We start from the raw sequence: 21432 nt of genomic DNA, 5'->3' as shown, positions 1-21432 counted from the left end.
AGTGGAGTTCTGACTCCACTTCTAAAATACTTTTCTGCAAGCCTCTGTACCTCATAAATGTTTTACTATACTCGAGACAGCAAAGGGAAGCACAGATTAGCTACTGTTTTCAGAACAGTGGAAACATGCTGTCTTCTCCAAGTTTGGCATTGGAGTCAAAGATCAAGCGCCAAACAGTAGTTGTCAAGAATCCTTTCATTTACAATCAGGTTCTAGACTTTTCAAATGGTGTGGGCAAGAACCCGTTCTGCCAGAATAGGTTATTATCTACCTCTTACCTTTACAGGACAGGACTAAAAATTCTCTTTTTTAAGACAGAGTCTTGCTCTGTTCCCGAGGCTGGAGTGCAGTGGCATGATCTCGGCTCACTACAACTTCTGCCTCTCAGGTTGAAGTGATTTTCCTGCCTAAGCCTCCTGCGTAGCTGGAATTACAGGGGCCCACCACTACACTCAGCTAATTTTTGAATTTTTAGTAGAGACAGGGTCTCCCCATGTTTGCCAGGGTAGTCTCCAAAGCCTGACCTTATGATCTGCCTACCTGAGCTGCCCAAAGTACTGGGATTACAGATGTGAGCCACCACGCTGGTCATTTTTTTTTAATTACACTGAAGACTTTTGAAAGGGTTGTGTGTTGTATGAACTCCCTCCTCACCCAATTCTCATGGATGGGAAAATGCTGCTGCTTCATTTTAAAGCTAATGAGCTGCCTGAACAGGAACTTCTAATTAACCATTCAAACTGATTAGCTCACGTCCCTGAAGGCTGGAGAACACGGGAACTGCTATCCCATCTGAATACAATCCAAAGGCAAAAGGCTGTGGCCAAGTTGAAATAATGGGGCAGATAGAAGCGATAAAGACTGGAGCTGGGAGTGGCCCATACTTCAAGTTAAGCCAAACAAAGGTGTTTGCATGTTTTATATGTGCCAAACAGGAATTCCATAATCGAGAAAACCATTGATTTTAAGGAGGACGCTGCCCTGAAAAGCTTCCTGCCAGGGGTAAGGAAGAGGCTGCCCAGGACCCCCAGAGGCAGGTGGTAGGAGGGCTCTTAGTGGCTTCCTAGAAACTGTATTACCTGAGGTAGTGAACTGCTGTCAGAGATCCCTACCAGGAGAATTTCTCAGGAACGCATGAGAAAGGGCCCAAAACTGCATGCCTGCTCCTAAAATGTGACACCATAATACAGCTGAACTATTCAATAAGGCCCTATCTGTTCCTCTGTCTCTCCTTTCTCCCTGCCCCTATCCAACCCTAGAAGAGCCAGAAAGCACTGCTAAGAAGTGAGGGTGGGTGGTCATAAACAAACACACTGCCCTCCTTTCCCTTCCCACTGTGGGTTTCTCAGGCTGAGGCTGTCACAGAGGAGGAGTGATGAAAATTGTTTTCATTGATATTTTATCATGAACATTTATGAACGTACAGCAAAGTTGAAAAAACTTTACAGTGAACACTTTAACTGTATCTTCACCAACTAGGAGTCTTGTTTTATCTCATGTCCATCCATAGATCCATCTTTCTATCCATCCAGTAATCCATTATAGTTTTTAGGCATTTTAATGTAAATTGCAGACATCAGTAACTCAACGTGCATTAACTAGAATTTGGTACCTTTTCTTTTTCCTTTTGGTGTAAAGTTTACAAATGATGAAATGCAAAAATTTTAAGTATGTATTTACCGAATTTTGACAAAAGTATACATATGTGTAACCCAAAACTCTATCAAATAAAGAACATTACTATAATCCCTGATATGGTTTGGCTGTGTCCTCACCCAAATCTCTTCTTGAATTGTAGCTCCCAGAATTCCCACGTGTTGTGGGAGGGACCTGGTGAAAGAGAATTTAATCATGGTGACAGTTTCCCCCATACTGTTCTTGTGATAGTGAATAAGTCTCACAAGAGCTGATGCTTCTATAAGAGGAAAGCCCTTTTGCTTGTTTCTCATTTCTCTCTTGTCTGCCACCATGTAAGATGTCCCTTTGACTTTCTGCCGTGATGATGAGGCCTCCCCAGCCAGGTGCAACTGTGAGTCCCTTAAACCTTTTTTGAATAAAGTACCCAGTATGAGGTATGTCTTTATCAGCAGTGAAAAAATGGACTAATACAATCCCAGAAAGTTTCCTCATGACTTGTCTCAGTCTCCAGCTCTGTACCCTTGGATTTTTTTCATTGTAGACTAAGTTTGCCAACTTTAGAAATTCCACATAACTTGAATCATGTTGTGATAACCCTATATATAAGGCTCCCTTCAGTCTACAAAATAATTTTTATATTTATCAGTCAGGTTACACATATCAGTATCTCTTTCATTTTTATTGCTGAGTAGTATTTCATGCTATGAAATAACGTAGTTTGCTACCTGATCCTCTATTTGTGGTCACCAGAAACATTTTCAACTTTTGATTATTATGAATAAAGCTATTGTGGTCTCCTATAAGTATTTTTATTAACATGTATTTTCACTAATTGGGGTAGATTCCTAACTTGGAAATTTATTATAGATGAGATGTATATTCGTTCTGTAAGAAAATTCCAGAAATTTGACAAAGTAGTTGTACTGTTTTATAGTCCCATTAGCAATAGTTATAGTTGTGCTGTATTCTTGCCAACATTTGCTATTTAGTCTTTCCCAACCTAGTTATTTTGTGGGGTGTGTAGTAGTATCTCACTGTGGTTTTAATCTGCATTTCCTTGATGTTAACCATTTTGTCCCACTTGTATATTATCTTTGAAAAGTGGCTCCTCAAATTTTTTCCCCTTCTAAACAGTAATTGTTCTCTTTTTTTCTTTTAGTTGTTCTGTCATCCAGGCTGGAAGGCAATGGTGCAATCTTGGCTCACTACAGCCTCTGCTTCCTGGGCTCAAGCGATCCTCCCACCTCAGTCTCCCAATTAGCTGATACCAGGCTAACTTTTTGTATTGATATTAGCCAACATACAAGGCTAAATTTTTGTACTTGTACTAGGTGTCAGGGTCTCACCATGTTGCCCAGACTAGTCTCAAACTCCTGGCCTTAAGCCATTCATCCTCCTCGGCCTCCCAAAGTACTGGCACTACAGGTGTGAGCCACTGTGCCCAGCCTTATTTTCAGGTTATATAACTGCTTTATGTATTCTGGAAATCAGGCTCTTTACTGAAAATAGATTTATGACTATTTTCTGTCAGGCTGTGGCTTGCATATTCTTTTGTTTAATGTATCTTTTAATTTTCCCAGAAACATTTTCTGCAGAATTCGTGTTAGTTTTTGTTGTATTTTTCAGATACTTTGTTCATTTCATCTAAGTTGCAGAATTTGTCACCATGACGTTGTTTATGATAGTCTCTTATTATCTTTTTCACGTCTGCAGGATCTGTAGTCATAGTTTCACTTCGCTTTCACTTCTGATATTGATACTGACCATTTGTGTTTCCTCTCTTTTTTTCATGATCAGAGTAGCTTAAGGTTTATTAATGTTGATATTTTAAAACAACCAGCTTCTTTGCTTTGTTAGTTTTCTCTATTATTTTGTCTGTCTTCAATTTGGTTTATCTCTGCACTTTTACCTTTATTGTTTCCTTCTTATTACTTCGTTGGAGTTTTCTTTGCTCTGTGTGTGTGTGTGTGTGTGTGTGTGTGTGTGTGTGTGTGTGTTTTCAATCTTCTTTAGGTGAACATTTACGTCATTGATTTTAGACCTTTCTCTTTTTCTTCTATTGCAGTATAAGCATGTACGGCTATACTTCCCTCTGGGAACTCCCATAGCTGTAATTCATAAGTGTTGGCATGTTGTATTTTGATTATCCCTTAGAATAAGATATTTTATATTCTACCTTTTGCTTTCTTCTTGGGCTTGTGTATTACGTTTAATCTCCAAGTACTTGGAGCTTTCCTAGTTCTCTTATTGTTAATTTCTGATTTAATCCTATTGTGGTCAGGTAACATACACTGCATGAATTCAATTTGATTTAATCTATTCAGTCTTGTTTTATGACCTAGCATGTGACCTATCCTAGTGAACACTACATATACTTGAAACATACAGTATTCTGTGGTTATTGGGTGTCGTCTTCCATTGGTTTTTTTAAGATGGTGGAGAGTGCTATTCAGGTCATCTGCATCTTGACTAAGATTTTGTCTAGTTTATCTATCAATTGCTTGGGAGATGGGTATTAAAATCACCAATCAAAATTGTGGATTGTTTGTTTATTCCTTTAGTTCAATTTTGTTTTGTGCAAATTGACGCACAAATTATTTTGAATCCATTTTTTTGATGAAATGACTCTTCTGTAATCATGAACTATCCCTCTTTATCTTTGGAAATACTGTTTTGACTTAAGCATATTTTATTTGGTATTAATATAGCTTCTTCACACTTCCATGACTGACTGTTTGCATAGTATATCATTTTAAATGTACTCATTTAGGGTCAGGTACAGTGGCTCACACCTGCAATCACAGCACTTTGGGAGGCTGAGGCAGGTAGATCACTTGAGGTCAAAAGTTTAGGACAAGCCTATCCAATGCAGTGAAACCCCAGCTTTCTTAAAAATACCCCAACATTTAGCTAGGCGTGGTGGCAGGTTTCTGTATTCCCGGCTACTCAAAAGGCTGAGGCAGGAGAATTGCTCGAACCCAGGAGGCGGAGTTTACAGTGAGCAGAGATCGCACCACTGTACTCCAGCCTGGGAGATAGAGTAGGACACAGTCTTAAAAAAATTCAAATGTACTTATTTAGACCTACGTATATTTGTCTTTTTTTTTTCTATTCAAAGTGTGTATTTCATATACAGCACTGGGTCTTGTGGGTTTTTTAAATCAATTCTGGCAATCTCTGCACTTGAATTGGAGTATGTGGTATGATTCATTAACATTTAACGTTATTAAATATAGATTTATTAGTGGTTGAATAATGTAATTAGATTCAAGCTTACAATTTAATGGTTTGTTTCATTATTTTGTTTGTTTTTGTTTGCATCCCCTTCCCCACTTTTTGTCCTGTCCCTTTTCTCCTGATGTCTTTTGGACTCTTTAAATACTTTTAAAATTTCATTTTAAAGTATCCATGACTTATTAGATGTAGTGGTTGAATATTTCTTATCTGAATTCCTTGGGACTAGAAGTGTTTTGGATTTTAAACTTTTTTCATATTTTGGAACATTTACATATACATAAAGAGATCTCTTAAAGATATAACTGAAGTCTAAACACAAAATTCACCTATGTTTACATACACCTCATACACATAACGCAAATAAAATTTTACATATTTTTAGCAATTTTGTGCAGGAATCAAAGTTTGTATACATTGAACCATCAGAAAGCACACATATCGCTATCTCAGCCATCGATGTGGATGAATTTCAGATCTTGGAATATTTTGGATTTTGGGGTTTATGGATCAGAGATGCTCAACCTCTACCTGTTTTCATTGTTGATTATTTTATGTGTTAAAATATGTAAAAAAAAGGGTTAAGTTTTCATCTGAATGAGATTTTTGAGTTTGGAAATTAAAATAAACAGGATTTTTCTTAAGTTCCAGGATACAGGTGCAGAATGTGTAGGTTTATTATATAGGTATATGTGTACCATGGTGCTTTGCTGCACCTATCAACCGTTCATCTAGGTTTTAAGCTTCACATGCACTAGCTATTTGTCCTAATGGTCTCCCCGTCTAACCCTCCTCTGACCCCCAACTGGCCCCAATGTGTGTTTTTCCCTCCCTGTGTCCATGTGTTCTCACTGTTCGACTCCCAATTATGAGTGAGAAAGTGTGGTGCTTGGTTTTCTGCTCCTGTTTTGAACTAGACAGAATTTCTTAATATCTTAAATTGCTCAGTGAAATAGAAAATATCAAAGATTCTACCCAACAGGTGGGTAAGAATGAGTCCACGTAGCAACTTTGATAAAGTGAAGGGAAATAACAAACCATTTCTGATTGCTCCCTGCCACAGCCAGTGCATTCAACCTTTTTACTGTCCTTTTATTATTTTTTCATTGTTCTTACAGTCATTATTATTTTTCCCCAAATGAAAAAATAAAAGTGTTGGGATTGATACTGAGGAAACAAAGACTGACAGCTGCCCCTACACCTGAGTTTAACTTTTGAGAAATATAGTCAACATGATGATTTTCACACAGGGCTAGTAGGCCTTCTGCATCTGTTATAATTCCTGTTATGTTGTGGACAGAAAATAAATTTTTCTCTCCATGGGAACCTGTTAGTGATACTTGAGAACAATGTCAACTGTAGACCAAAACCGAATACAAGTGGAAATATTGTTTCATTTTTTTTGCAGTATTCCTTTTTTAAGACCTGAAATAGGAGGATAAAAAAGGAAAGAACTACTGATATGTGCAACAACATGGCTGAATATCAAAAACATTTTCTTGACTAAAAGAAACCTTACATATGGAGTGATCACAATATAATTCTATTTCTATCAAACTTTGAAATCTGTGCTGAAAGAATATTTAAAAGTATATTTGGGTTCGGGACCGACTAAGAGGAGGCAAAACTGAACTTTCTAGTCTCTGCTGTGATCCAAAACCCATGCTATAAACTTTGTACACATTATCTCATTTAATCCTCAAAATCACCCTAACAGGTAGTTACTGTCACTTCCCCTGCTTCAAACCGAACATAAAGCTCAGAGAATCCAGGAACTGTGTTTTTTTTTTTTTTTTTTTTTTTTGAGATGGAGTTATTTCATGCCACCCAGGCTGAAGTGCAATGGCGTGATCTCGGCTCACTGCAAGCTCCGCCTTCTGGGTTCAGGCAATTCTCGTGCCTCAGCCTCCCAAGTAGCTGGGACTACAGGAACGCACCACCATGCCCAGCTAAGTTTTTGTATCTTTAGTAGAGATGGGGTTTCACCATGTTGACCAGGATGGTCTCGATCTCTTGACCTCGTGATCCACCTGCCTCGGCCTCTCGAAGTGCTGGGATTACAGGCGTGAGCCACCATGCCTGGCCCGGTACTGTGTTTTGCACCTACTTAGAAGTCACCAATTCCTAAAGTTCTATAAAATGTTCTAAATAAAAATGAATAAAGTAGGCAAAAAGGACCATGTAAATAGCATTTCTACAAATATCTCCTAAGACAATTTTCACATCGATGTCCAAAGACATTTACAAGAATGTTTTCCACAACACTGTTTAAAATAATAGAAAACTACAAGCAACCTAAATGTCCATGGAAGAGTTAGATTCTTTCTCTTATTTCCGTATAATGCAATACTGTGCTGATGTAGAGATATCATATTCATTTTTAAAAATTACATTCACCTTCTTCTCATGGATCCAAGGAGATATGTTAGAGAATATCTATTGCATTTGGACATAAACATAAATACAAAGGAAATAGTAGGGGCTCTCTACAAGTGGTTATATATTGGAAGAGGAAGAAGAGAAAAATAAAAGGGATTATGAACTTTGTATATGCTTTGGTAGTGTCTGGTTTTGTATATAACTTGAATTTTTCATAAATATATTTTACAGTCTGCATAATTACCAGGTAAGAAGACAAGTAAGTCACTTTAGTAAAAGTTCTTCCAATTACTGCAACTGATTTCTACAGCCAGAATGTTCCCAGAACCTGAAAAGAGGAAGCACTATAAATGGAAGGCAGAAATACTGACACTAGAGGGCCAGAGCTGGAGAGGGTGGTTCTAATGCAGCAAATCCATCAGCAGTTCTCATCGCCATCTTTGAGAAACCTCACAATTTTCCGTGCTTAATAAATGAGTTAAATTGAAAACAAATCCATGACAGTGGTGCATGAGAAAGGTTACATGTGTCCCGAATAATAAAGTCTGCGCACAATATAAATTAAAACATACCATTTTACAATCATAAGATTGACAAAAAATAAAAGCCTAGGAATATCAAGTGAAGCCAAACGCAAAACAAGTTTCCCCACATTTACTGTGGGAATACAAATTGTTACAACGACTTTAAACAATTGGAAATTCATAGTAAAAATGAAGACAAGCCTCCCCTACAATTTACCAATCCCTCTTCTGGGAACACAGTAAGAGAGATTCTTCCCAAGAAACCTGTAAACAAATGTATATGGCACTATGCATGTAATTGTACATCGTGGTATTTCCATATGGTAAAATATTATTCCGCAGGGAAAGTAAGTAGACCAGAGGTAGACATTTCAATATCAATAAGTTTTAGAAAAATAAAATGGAGTATAGGAAGCTGCAACTATATCTGTAATGCTTTGTTTTGCCAGGAAAATAAAGGGACACGTGGGGAGGGCAAAGGACAACAAAAACTAAACAATCTGAAACACATGCAGAAAAATACCCATATTTTAAAATTTTCCATTGCTGCTTATATTATTTTCTGTCTTTTCCATACGCTTGAAGTACTTGATAATAAAGAAAATATAAAAGGCATAGGAAAAAGTATTCTGAGAAAATACATCGAAAGGTTTATGGTTATTAGATTTGGTAAGATTTTAAATGACTTTAATTTTCTTTGCTATATCTCTCTATATGTCCTAGTCATACCATATTAATTGTGTATTTCATTTATGACAATAAAAACTCATATATATGCAGTTTTATCTGACATATGATGAAACTCTACGAAACATAGATTCAGCAAAAATACTGAGAACAAGAACAAAAATAATGATATTAAGAGTTGTTGACTTTTGGATGGAGCTATGAGTGACTTTACATTTATCTCTAAACTCGATTTTTCTATAGTGGGCAAATAAAATATTTGTGAAAGCTAGATTAAATAGAAAGCTATAGGTTTTAAATGAAAAGGAATTCAAATAATTTTCCAGCATGATAAAATGTTCATATTCCTAAATATGAAATACTTTACAAAAGCACCAGTGATTTTAAAGAAACATTAGATGATTTTTAAAGGAAGTCAGTTATGATACTGCAGTTTATAGTGATACTGAGTGTTTGCTAGCTCCACTAATCAGGATATTAAGTTAATAGTATATAATATGCCAAAAAGAAATTATATGAGCAGAGGTTACTGCAAAAGGAGAACACAATGATTTTAAGTGGGCTGGTGACCTGCATTTCTTCCAGTGAGGGGAAACATCAGAGTCATTTGATCAATGAAGTGCCTTTTATAAATCTTCAGGAAATCTCCTATGAAGGCTTTAAGAAGATGGATTTCTTATTACTTCTGATGTATGTTCCCATGAAATTTTTACCATTGCCACCATGGGCCTGCCCAGCCTAAGAGATGGAAACTGTGAGTCCAGCCCACTGACGCCCACCATCAGTAAGAAGATTGCACACTGTGGAGGCCATGACCAGCCTGCTGACTGAAATCTATACTGTAAAAGGATGATGCTGCTCCAGCAATCCTGAAACCCTGCCCTAGGATCAATGCAAAGTGGTGTCAACCTTAGAATTTCAATATGCCTAGGCAGATAGTTATCTTTAAATATAAGAACAGTATCATTTTCTGGAGAAACCAAAAAAATCCAGAAAAATTCTACAGTAGTCTACTCTGCCCCTCCTCCCCGTTCCGTCTTGTTAGTAACAGCCAAATCCAGGCACAAAGATGTCCTAACTTCTACACCTGAGGTTGCCCACAACGTGTGCTAGGTGACGCATCTTATAGAGCACATATGCAAACAATTATGGGATCTGAAAAACAATAACTCAGGCAGAAACATTAGGAATTATTGCCCCTAAGTGAACCAGTGGGAAAAAAGGAGGCTTAGAGAGTTTAAACAACTTTCCCCAGTAGCTGATAAGTTACGGTGGCCTTAGACAAGCTGACAAGAGTGGTAGCAAAAAGGCTTCAAGGATTACAAATTGTTCTACTATAAGGTTTTAAAAACGTTTCAAAGGCAAAGAAGAGCAAATGAAGCCATGAATTTTACAATCTACATATTTTTAGCCCTTACTCTTTTTTGCTTTTCTTGGGTAAACTAATTAGACCCTGCAAACACATTCCCACCCACAATGTTGTCTCCATTGCTTTAGGGCCTCACCTCTGAGCAGCCAGAGGAAATGCAGCTGACCCCTTATCTAGTTAACAACCTTTTATACTCTGCCCTTTCGCTTTGCTTTCTCCATGCCAACATAAGACATACAAAGATTCTTCTGCCTCCAAGATGCTGCAGCTTTCTTCTCAGCTAGTTACCCCCAGGTAAAAATAACTGTTCCACACACTCAGAGATATATGGCAATCAAGTAACCAAGTGCCCCTTTTGCCAATGACATGTTTTTAAAAAATATGTTCAATGAGATGCTCTTTGAAAATTATTCACTTTTTTCTGAGTTGCAAAGGAAAACGAAAGGCAAATTATGGCTCTATAAGCAACTGTTTGCACAGATCCCATTAATTCGCCATCCACAGGGCTATTGACAAGTAGCTCTTTTCTCTTGTCATTTCGCTTACCAGGCAGAAATGATTACAAACTTAATTTCTCTGGGGGGTTATTTAGGTTAGAGAGGGCCCCTTGATAATGCAGAAGTCATAACGGCCACCAGAGACAGGAGAACAATAGCTCCCAGTGCTTCCACAATGGAGAGAGAGATAACTGAATGTCATATTCGGAAGAAATTCAAACCATCATTGATTTTTTCAGATGAAAAAACTGAGGCTCAAAAAGGTTAGGGGGTTAACCAAAGTCAGTCAGTGTTTTAGTTTGCAGCAAAGCTGAAAGCAGGCGCTAAGCATTGCAACACCTGGTGTCTTCCTTCCTCCCCTCCATCCTGCTGCTAGTAGTGTCAGTGGCAAATACAAGCCAGTTCAAGGAAATGTGGCCTCAGCGAGGAGTACTAAGGACCAAGCACCAATGCATCTTGCCATTTACAACAAATTCCTTAATTACAAGGCTTCATTTATTCACAGAAGCTGCCTCTTTTGTACATAGCCAAACACACACACACACACACACACACACACACACACACACACAGTGTGACAGAGATAATTTATCATTATCTGAACGCACTCAGGGTGGTCAATTTCAGCCAGAGTGAAGAACAGAGAAAGGCAGGGTCAAGGGCACTATAGAAATAGCTGTTCCTGCTTCACTTTTCAGCCCTCCTTCCCCTCCCATCAGCCCACTTTCATTACTTTTCTCTTTGATGCAAAATCTGAAAATCTTGGTCAGGCAGCTCTGCTTATCAGTGGGTTCTGAATAACCCACTTTTATCAAACTTCATCTGATGGACCCAAAATATATTTGATCGTAGCAAAAAGTACCCTTATCAGTCCTAAAACGACACTGTCCCAAAGTGAATAGTGTTAGCAGCCAACTCTCTAGAACCAGAAAGAAGTATGTTTAAATCTTCATTCCATCACTTTCTAGCCATGCTGTCATGTCCAACTCATTCGTCTTAAACAATATCTCACTAAGCACACTAGACTGTAGAAATGCACACAGATAGGGCCTTACCTTTTCTGGCTTTATTCCTGCAAGGCAGCAGTGGACACTAACATATCTGTCACTCCAGTTAATGTAAAGGTTTAACTGGTACAAGTGCTGTGCAGGCAGGTCTCTGGAACAATGAGAGCACCCAGGAGAAGGCTTTGCTTTAGTTACAAAGGTCAGGAAAGGTTTCCCCTAGGGAGGGACCGAGATCAGAAGCATGAGTGGGCAGTAAGTGGGCAAAGTAAGGACGATCTGGCATTCCTGGCAAATATGTGGTGCAGGGGGACCTGGACCTTGGCCAGTACAAGATGCTGAGTCTTTGCAGTGCAGAGAAGAGAGGAGGGGCACGCCATGAGGACAGAGAAATGGAAAGAAGACTGTGGCCATGGTGAGGAGGTTTGTCCTCATTCTAAGAAGGACTGGGAGGTATGGGGCATGGTCTGACTTATGTGGAGGACAGACTGGAGACAACATGGACACAGACACACAGGTGGAAGGCCAGAAGGTAATCCACAGAAGGGCTGCAATGAGAATTTTAATGGAAAGAAAAAACAGAAGCTAAGGGATATTTAAGAACTAAAATCAGCAGGCCTGAATGGTAAGTTGGATATGAGAAGTGAGAGAGAAAGGGATAAACCAGAGCTCACTCATAGGACTTTGGCTTGTGTGACTGGATAGGTGGTGGCACCATTTTCTAAAAACCAGAATGGAAGAAGGAGCAGACTAGTGACTTAAACCTCATAGCCTCAGTTTTCCCATCTGTAAAATGGGAATAGTCCTACATATATCACAATGTTTTTGAAAGCATTAGAAAATATTCCTAGAAAATGAAGCCTTCATACAAAGCGGTGTATGTTTCTCCCCCAAATAAATGGGACCTATTCTTATAGGCTCCTTTTTCTTGATCTGATTGGAAACTCAGGATCTCAGATATTCATTTCTTTTCATCCTCTTCTCTGATGGCTCTACCAAATTGCTGGTTTACTGATCTCATCACCCTAAACAACGTATAGTACTCCATACTAGTCAAATAGGCAAGTTGGCAATTGCTCTTCTGAACAAATTATTGTAAATGTCACTGCTACAGTGCAGCTCATAGTGGCTCACTTGGCTGTTCAAGGGAAAAATTCTTGCAAATGCAGCTTTTATTATTTGCCAAATGTTCATGCACAAATGCATTTATTTTACCAAGAGCATAGTGTTGGGTCATTTAAGGAGAATTGGAAAACACCACTCACAACTGAAGAGGCAAAATAGCATACATACAGCACTCCAGAGCTTGCAAACCCCTTCATAAACACTATACCAATGGTACCTCACACTGAATGCGGAGAGGCTGAGATGATGAGAAAGCGCAGGTATATTTATGATTATTTTTACAAGTAAGGTTAACTTAGACAAAGTAACTCTCTCCAGGTCACAACTCAAGGAAGTAATACATTTCTGTGATGAAAATACAAGTCTTGGGGCTTCTGATTTTATCATGTGTCTATCAAAATCCCCCACCTGCCAACGTTAAGCCATACAATGTAGAACATAAAAACCATACAGCCTCTGAAACAGAGGAGAGGGGCGAGATCAAAACTCATTTGAACTTACATAATCATATTTTATCAATTCATTATTTGTCCACTATTATCATTGTGGTCGTCATTAATAGACAAGACGTGTTGAGCAACTACTACCTGCCAGACCAAATAGGAAGGACTTCATCTGTGCTGTTTCACTGAACCTTTACTTTCAACAAAGGTGCTCTTAAAAATCAGAATTATGAAAGTACAGATGAGAAAATGGAAGCCGAGAAGGCTTGAGTTGCCTAAACCTGCTCCTAAATCCTAGCCTTTTGCCAAGGCCACTCTACTAGACTTGCTTCTGTGGGATCTATTGTATTCATAGTCAAATACCAATAAGGCCAAGACAATGAGTACTTTTGAGTTCTTCTGGGTTTTGGGGAAAATTTAAACAATGTCTCCCAATCTCCTGAATGCATTTAATGTATTCCGCAGATTCGATAAGCGAACAGGCATGAACGCTTATCTGACATGATACCACTCTAGTTTCACTCTAACAGTACATTTTGTGTAGAATATTTCTATCTCAAATGCTGATCCTCATTCTGTTACTTACTGGCTGTATATCGTTGGACAAGTGGCTTAGCAGCTCAGACACTCAATTTAGTAGTCTGCGAAGTAGGGTTGACAATAGTTCCAATAGTAAAATAAAAGTGGAACCATCTGCAGAAAGCACTTGACATGGTTTCTAGAACATGGTTAGTAAGCCACACATATTAACTATGATTATTTTTTATTTTGATGATCCTTGTGACCACAGAATAGAGGTTAGCTACATTCTACAGAGAGGAAACTGGTTCTAAGATATAAAGTGTTTTGTGTAAATTCACCCAGCTTGATAGAATAAAGATAAGGAAGCACGTCTCCTAAATGTGACAGAGAAAATTTTTGTTACTAAAATCTCAAGCAACTCTCTGAGGAGGTGGGTCTTGGTAGCTGAAGAATTCTGAAAGTAGAAGTGGACAGAAGCTAAAATGCTCATCGGGAAAAGATAAGAAATCAAGACACCTGAACATGATTCAATAGTGAGCAATGAGAAAAACAGGGGAGAGGGAGAATATGTTCAAAGGGATTTGAGAAATTTTCTCCCCACACACAATGTAATTTACTATGAAAATACTGTGTTAGAAAAAATATACAAGGCCCTTTTCTACACTATTTTAAAGTATATACACCGTCTCAATATTGGCTGTCTTGTAAAATACAAAAATTCTATTTTTATGCAGTTACAGAAAATATAAATACTCTAATTTAACCTTAAAAAAGTTACTCTGAAGACACTCTGATAGAAAAAATATACAATGCAATTTTCTACTATGTTTTAAAGTATATGCACCGACTCAATATTCTCTATCGTGTAAAATATGGAAATTCTAATTTTATGCGGTTACAGAATATATACATACTCATTTTAACACAAATGTTAAACACAAAATTACTAAAAATATAAATATTCTCTTTTTACCCCAACGTTAAAAACACAATTGTTCTGACAATACTCTGTTAGAAAAAATATACAATGCCCTTTTCTATTCTGTTTTAAAGTATATACACCATCTCCATATTCCCTCTTGTAAAACATGGAAATTCTATTATTATGGGGATAGAGAATATGTAAGTATTTCCTTTTGACTTCAATGTTAAAAACCAAATTACTCTAAAGACACTCTGGTAGAAAAAATACACAATGCTGTTTTTTTACCATTTTTTTTAGTATATACACAATCTCAATATTCTCTCACATGTAAAATACAAAAATTCTAAATTTACGTGGTTAGACACAAATATAAATATTCTCTCTGCACCACAATGTAAAAAACAAAATTGCGTGGAAGATACTCTGTTAGAAAAAAAATACAATGCGCTTTTCTACTCTCTTATGGTGTATATATAGCATCTCAATATTCTCCCTCATGTAAAATACTGAAAATCTAAATTTACGCTGTTAGAAATAAATATAAATATCCTCTATGTCCCCGAATGATATAAGCAAAATTGCTCGAAAAATAATCTGTTAGAAAAAATATACAATGCCCTCTTCTACATTCTTTTGGAGTATATACACATTCTCAATATTCTTTGCCATGTAAAATACCAAAATTCTAAATTTACGTGAATAGAAAAACATGTAAATATTATCTATTTACCCAAATGCTGAAAGCAAAATTGCTCTAATGTTAATCTGTATGAACAAATATACAATGCCCTTTTCTACACTCTTTTGGAGTATATACACCAAATCAATATGCTCTCTCATGTAAAATATTAAAATTCTAAACTTACACAGATAAAAAAATATATAAATATTATCTATGTACCACAATGTTAAAATCAAAATTGCTCTAAAGAAAATCTGTTCCAAAAAATATACAATGCCCTTTTCTACACTGTTTGGGAGTATATACACCATATCAATAAGCTCTCTCATGTAAATAATTTAAATTCTCAATTTACGCGGTTACAAAACTATAAATATTTCCTATGTGCACCACCGTTAAAAGCAAAATTGCACATAACATAGTGTGTAAGAGAAAATATACAATGCCCTTTTTTACTCTTTCTTGGAGTATATCCACCAAATAAATAGGCTCTCTCATGCAAAGTAACGAAATTTTAAATTTACGCCAATATAAAAAAATCTAAATATTATCTAGGCACCCCAATTTTAAAAGCAAAATTGCACTGAATAGCATCTGTCAGAAAAAATATACAATGCCGTTTTCTACTCTGTTTGGAGTATATACACCAACTCAATATGCTCTCTCATGTAAAATACAGAAATTATAATTTTACGCGAATCGAAAATAATCTAAATATTATCTAGGCACCCCAATATTAAAAGGAAAATTGCTCTGAATATAATCACTCAGAAAATCTACAATGCTCTTTTCTACTCTGTTTTAAAGTATAGACACCAACTTAATATGCTCCCTCATGTAAAATACCAAAATTCTAAATTTACGCAAATCGAAAAAAATTTAAATATTATCTAGGCACCTCAATGTTAAAAGCAAAATTGCTCTGAATATTATCTGTCAGAAAAAATATACAATGCCCATTTCTACTGTGTTTTGGAGTATATACACCAACTCAATAAGCTCTCTCATGTAAAATACTGAAATTATAAATTTACGTGAATCGAATGAAATCTAAATATTATCTAGGCACCCCAATGTAATAATCCAAATGTCTCTGAATATAATCACAAAGCAAAAATATACAACGCCCTTTTCTACTCTGATAAGGAGAATATACACCAACTGAATATGCTCGCTCATGTAAAATACCGAAATTCTAAATTTAAGCCAATCGAAAAATATCTACATATTATCTAGGCACCCCAATGATAAAAGCAAAATTGCTACGAATGTAATCTGTCAGAAAAAATATACAATGACATTTTCTACTCTGTTTTGGAGTACATACACCAACTCAATATGCTCTCTCATGTAAAATACTGAAATTCTAATTTTACGCGAATCGAATAAAATCTAATTATCCACGCTCCTCTACGTTAAAAGCAAAATTGCTCTGAAAATAGTCTGTCAGAAGAAACATACAATGCCCTTTTCTACTCTGTTTTGGAGTATATACACCAACTCAATATGCTCTCCCATGTAAAATACCAAAATTCGAAATTTATGTGAATCGAAAAAAAGCTAAATATTATCTAGGCCCCTCAATATTCAAAGAAAAATTGCTCTGAATATAATCTCTCAGTTAAAATATACAATGCTCTTTTCTACCATGTTTGGAGTATATACACCAACTCAATATGCTCTCTCATGTAAAATACTGAAATTCTAAATTTACGCGAATAAAAAAAATCTAAATATTATCTACGCACTCCAATGTTAAAAGGAAAATTGCTCTGAATATAGTCTGTCAGAAAAAATATACAATGCCCTTTTCTACTTTGTTTTGGGGTATATACAGCAACACAATATGCTCTCTCATGTAAAATAACAAAATTCAAATTTTACTCGAATCGAAAAAATCTAAATATTATCTAGGCACATCAATGTTAAAAGCATAATTTCTCTGAATATAAACTGTGAGAAAAAATATACAATGCCCTTTTCTACTTTGTTTTGGAGTATATACCTCAACTCAATATGCTCTCTCATGTAAAATACAGAAATTCTAATTTTACGTGAATCAAAAAAAAATCTAATTATTATCTAGGCACCCCAAGGTTAAACGAAAATGGCTCTGAATATAATCTGTCAGAAAGAATATACAATGCCTGATTCTACTCGGTTTTGGCGTATATACACCAACTCAATAGGCTCTCTCATGTAAAATACCGAAAGTCGAATTTTACGCGAATCGAAAAAAATTAAAATATTATGTAGGCACCCCAGGTGAAAAGAAAATGGATCTGAATATAATCTGTCAGAAAAAAAAGACAATGCCTTATTCTACTCTGTTATGGTGTATACACAAAAACTCAATATGCTCTCTCATGTAAAATACCGAAATTCTAAATTTACGCTAATCAAATGAAATCTAAATATTATCTAGGCACCCCAATAATTATAGGAAAACTGTTCTGAAAAGAATCTGTCAGAAAAAATATACAATACCCTTTTCTACTGTGTTTTGGAGTATATACACCAACTCAATATGCTCTCTCATGTAAAATACTGTATTTATAAATTTACTCGAATCGAAAAAAATCTAAATATTATCTAGGCACACCAATGTTAAAAGCAAAATTTTTCTGAATATAATCTGTAAGAAATAATATACAATGCCCTATTCTATTCTGTTTGGAGTATATACACCAACTCCATATGCTCTCTCATGTAAAATAAAGAAATTCTAATTTTACGGGAATCAAAAAAAATCTAAATATTATCTAGGAACCCCAATGTTAAAACCAAAATTTCTCTGAATATAATCAGTCATAAAAAATATACAATGCCCTTTTCTACTCTTTTTAGGAATATATACACCAACGCAATATGCTCTCTCATGTAAAATACCGAAATTCTAAATTTACGCGAATCGAAAATAATTTAAATATTATCTACGCACAACAATGTTAAAAGCAAAATTGCTATGAATATAATCTTTCAAAAAAATACACAATGCTTTTTTCTACTGTCTTTTGGGGTATATACACCAACTCAATATGCTCTCTCATGTAAAATACTGTATTTATAAATTTACTCGAATCAAAAAAAATCAAAATATTATCTAGGAACACCAATGTTAAAAGAAAAATTGCTCTGAATATCATCTGTCAGAAATAATATACAATGTCATTTTCTACTCTGATTTGGAGAATATACACCAAATCTATATGCTCTCTCATGTAAAATACCAAAATACTAATTTTACGTGAATCGAAAATAATCTGAATATTATCTAGACTCCCCAATGTTAAAATAAAAATTGCTCTGAATATAAACTTTCAGAAAAAATATACAATGCCCTTTCTTCTCTGTTTTAAAGTATATACACGAACCCAATATGCTCTCTCATGTAAAATACCAAAGTTCTATATACACGTGAATCGAAAAAAATCTAAATATTATCTAGGCACCTCAATGTGGAAAGAAAATGGATCTGAATATAATCTGTCAGAAAAAATATACAATGCCCTTTTCTATTCTGTTTTGGAGTATATACACCAACTCAGTGTGCTCTCTCATGTAAAATAGAAAAATTCTAATTTTACCCGAATCAAAAAAATCTAAATATTACCTAGGCACTCCAATCCTAAAAACCAAATTACTCTGAATATAATCTGTCAGATAAAATATACAATGCCCTATTCTACTCCGTTTTGGAGTATATACACCAACTACATATGATCTCACATGTAAAATACAGAAATTCTATATTTAAGCGAATTGATAATAATCTAAATATTATCTAGGCACCCGAATGTTAAAAGCAAAATTTTTCTAAATATAATCTGTCAGAAAAAAGATACAATGCCGTTTTCTACTCGGATTAGTAGTAATACATCAAATCAACATGCTCTCTCTTGTAAAACACTGAAATTCTTATTGTACGCGAATCGAAAAAAATCTAAATAATATCTAGGCGCCCCAAAGTTAAAAGAAAACGGCTCAGAATATAGTCTCTTAGAAAAAATATAAAATGCCTTATTGTACTCTGTTTTGGAATATATACACCAACTCAGTATGCTCTCTTATGTAAAATACCGAAATTCTAATTTTACGTGAATCGAAAAGAATCTAAATATTATCTAGGCACCCCAATGTTAATAGAAAAATTGCTCTGAATATAATCTGTCAGAAAAAATATACAATGCCCTTTTCTTCTCTGTTTTGGAGTATATACACCAACTCAATATGCTCTCTCATGTAAAATACCGAAATTTTAATTATACGCAAATCGATAAAAATCTAAATATAATCTAGGCGCCTCAAAGTTAAAAAAAATGGCTCTGAATATAGTCTGTTAGAAAAAATATACAATGCCTTATTCTACTCTGTTTTTGAGTATATACACCAACTCATTATGCTCTCTCATGTAAAATACAGATATTCTAATATTACCCGAATTGAAAAAATCTAACTATTATCCTGGCACCCGAATGTTAAAAGCAATATTGCTCTGAATATAGTCTGTTAGAAAACACATACAATGTCTCATTCTACTCTGTTTTGGCGTATATACACCCACTCAGTATGCTCTCTCATGTAAAATACAGAAATTCTAATTTTACCCAAATCGAAAAAATCTAACTATTATCTAGGCACCACAATGTTAAAAATAAAATTGCCCTGAATATAATATGTCAAAAAAAGTATACAATGCCCTATTATACTCTGTTTTGGAGTATATACACCAACTCCATATGCTGTCCCAGGTAAAATACAGAAATTCTATATTTAAGCGAATCGAATAAAATCTAAATATTATCTAGGCACCACAATGTTAAAAACAGAATTGCCCTGAATATAATCTGTCATAAAAAATATACAATGCCCTATTCTACTCTATTTTGCAGTATATACACCAATTCCACATGCTCCCTCATGTAACAATACAGAAATTCTATATTTAAGCGAATCGAAAAAAATCTAAATATTATATAGGCAACCCAATGTTAAAAACAAAACTGGTTTGTATATAATCTGTCAAAAATATATACAAAGACCTATTCTACTCTGTTTCGGAGTATATACATCAATTCAGTATGCTCTCTCATGTAAAAAACAGAAATTTTATTTTACGTGAATCGAAAAAATTCTAATTATTATCTAGGCACCCCAATGTTAAAAACAAAATTGCTCTGAATATAATCTGTTAGAAAAAAAATACAATGCCATTTTCTACTTTTTTTGGTAGTACATACACTAACTCAATATGCTCTCTCATGTAAAATACAGAAATTCTAATTTTACATGAATCGAAATAAATCTAAATAATATCTAGGCACCCCAAGGTTAAAAGAAAATGTCTCTGAATATAGACTGTTAGAAAAAATATACAATGCCTTATTCTACTCTGTTTTGGAGTATATACACCAACTCAGTATGCTCTCTAATGTAAAATACCAAAATTCTAATTTTACCCAAACGAAAAAATCTAAATATAATCAAGGCACCCCAGTTTAAAAAAAAAATTGCTCTGAATATAATCTGTAAGAAAAATTACAGAATGCCCTATTCTATTCTGTTTTGGAGTATATACACCAACTCCATATGCTCTCTCATGTAAAATACAGAAATACTATATTTAAGTGAATCGAAAAAATCTAAATATTATCTACGTACCCCAATGTTAAAATAAAAATTGCTCTGAATATAATCTATCAAAAAAATATACAATGCTCTTTTCTACTCTGTTTTGGAGTACATACACCAACTCAGTATGCTCTCTCATGTAAAATACCGAAATTCTAAGTTTACGTGAATCGAAAAAAATCTAATTATTATCCAGGCACCCCAATGTTAAAAGCAAAATTGCTCTGAATATAAACTCTCATAAAAAATATACAATGCCCTTTTCTATTCTTTTTTTAGTATATACACTAACTCAATATGCTCTCTCATGTAAAATACCGAAATTCTACGTTTACGCGAATCGAAATAAATCTAAATAATATCTAGGCACCCCAAGGTTAAAAGAAAATGTCTCTGAATATAGACTGTTAGAAAAAATATACAATGCCTTATTCTACTCTGTTTTGGAGTATATACACCAACTCAGTATGCTCTCTCATGTAAAATACCAAAATTCTAATTTTACCCGAATCAAAAAAAACTATATATTATATAAGCACCCCAATTTAAAAACAAAATTTCTCTGAATATAATCTGTCAAAAAAATATACAATGCTCTTTTCTACAATGTTTTGAAGTATATAAACCAACTCAGTATGCTCTCTCAGGTAAAATATCGAAATTCTAATTTTACGTAAATCGTATAAAAATCTAAATATTATCTAGGCACCCGAATGTAAAAAGGAAAATTGCTGTTAATATAATCTGTCAAAAAAAATATACAACGCCCTTT

The sequence above is a fragment of the Callithrix jacchus genome, chromosome 11, assembly GCF_049354715.1.
Source record: "Callithrix jacchus isolate 240 chromosome 11, calJac240_pri, whole genome shotgun sequence".
NCBI classification, from domain to species: Eukaryota; Metazoa; Chordata; class Mammalia; order Primates; family Cebidae; genus Callithrix; species Callithrix jacchus.
This window is presented reverse-complemented; position numbering follows the sequence as displayed.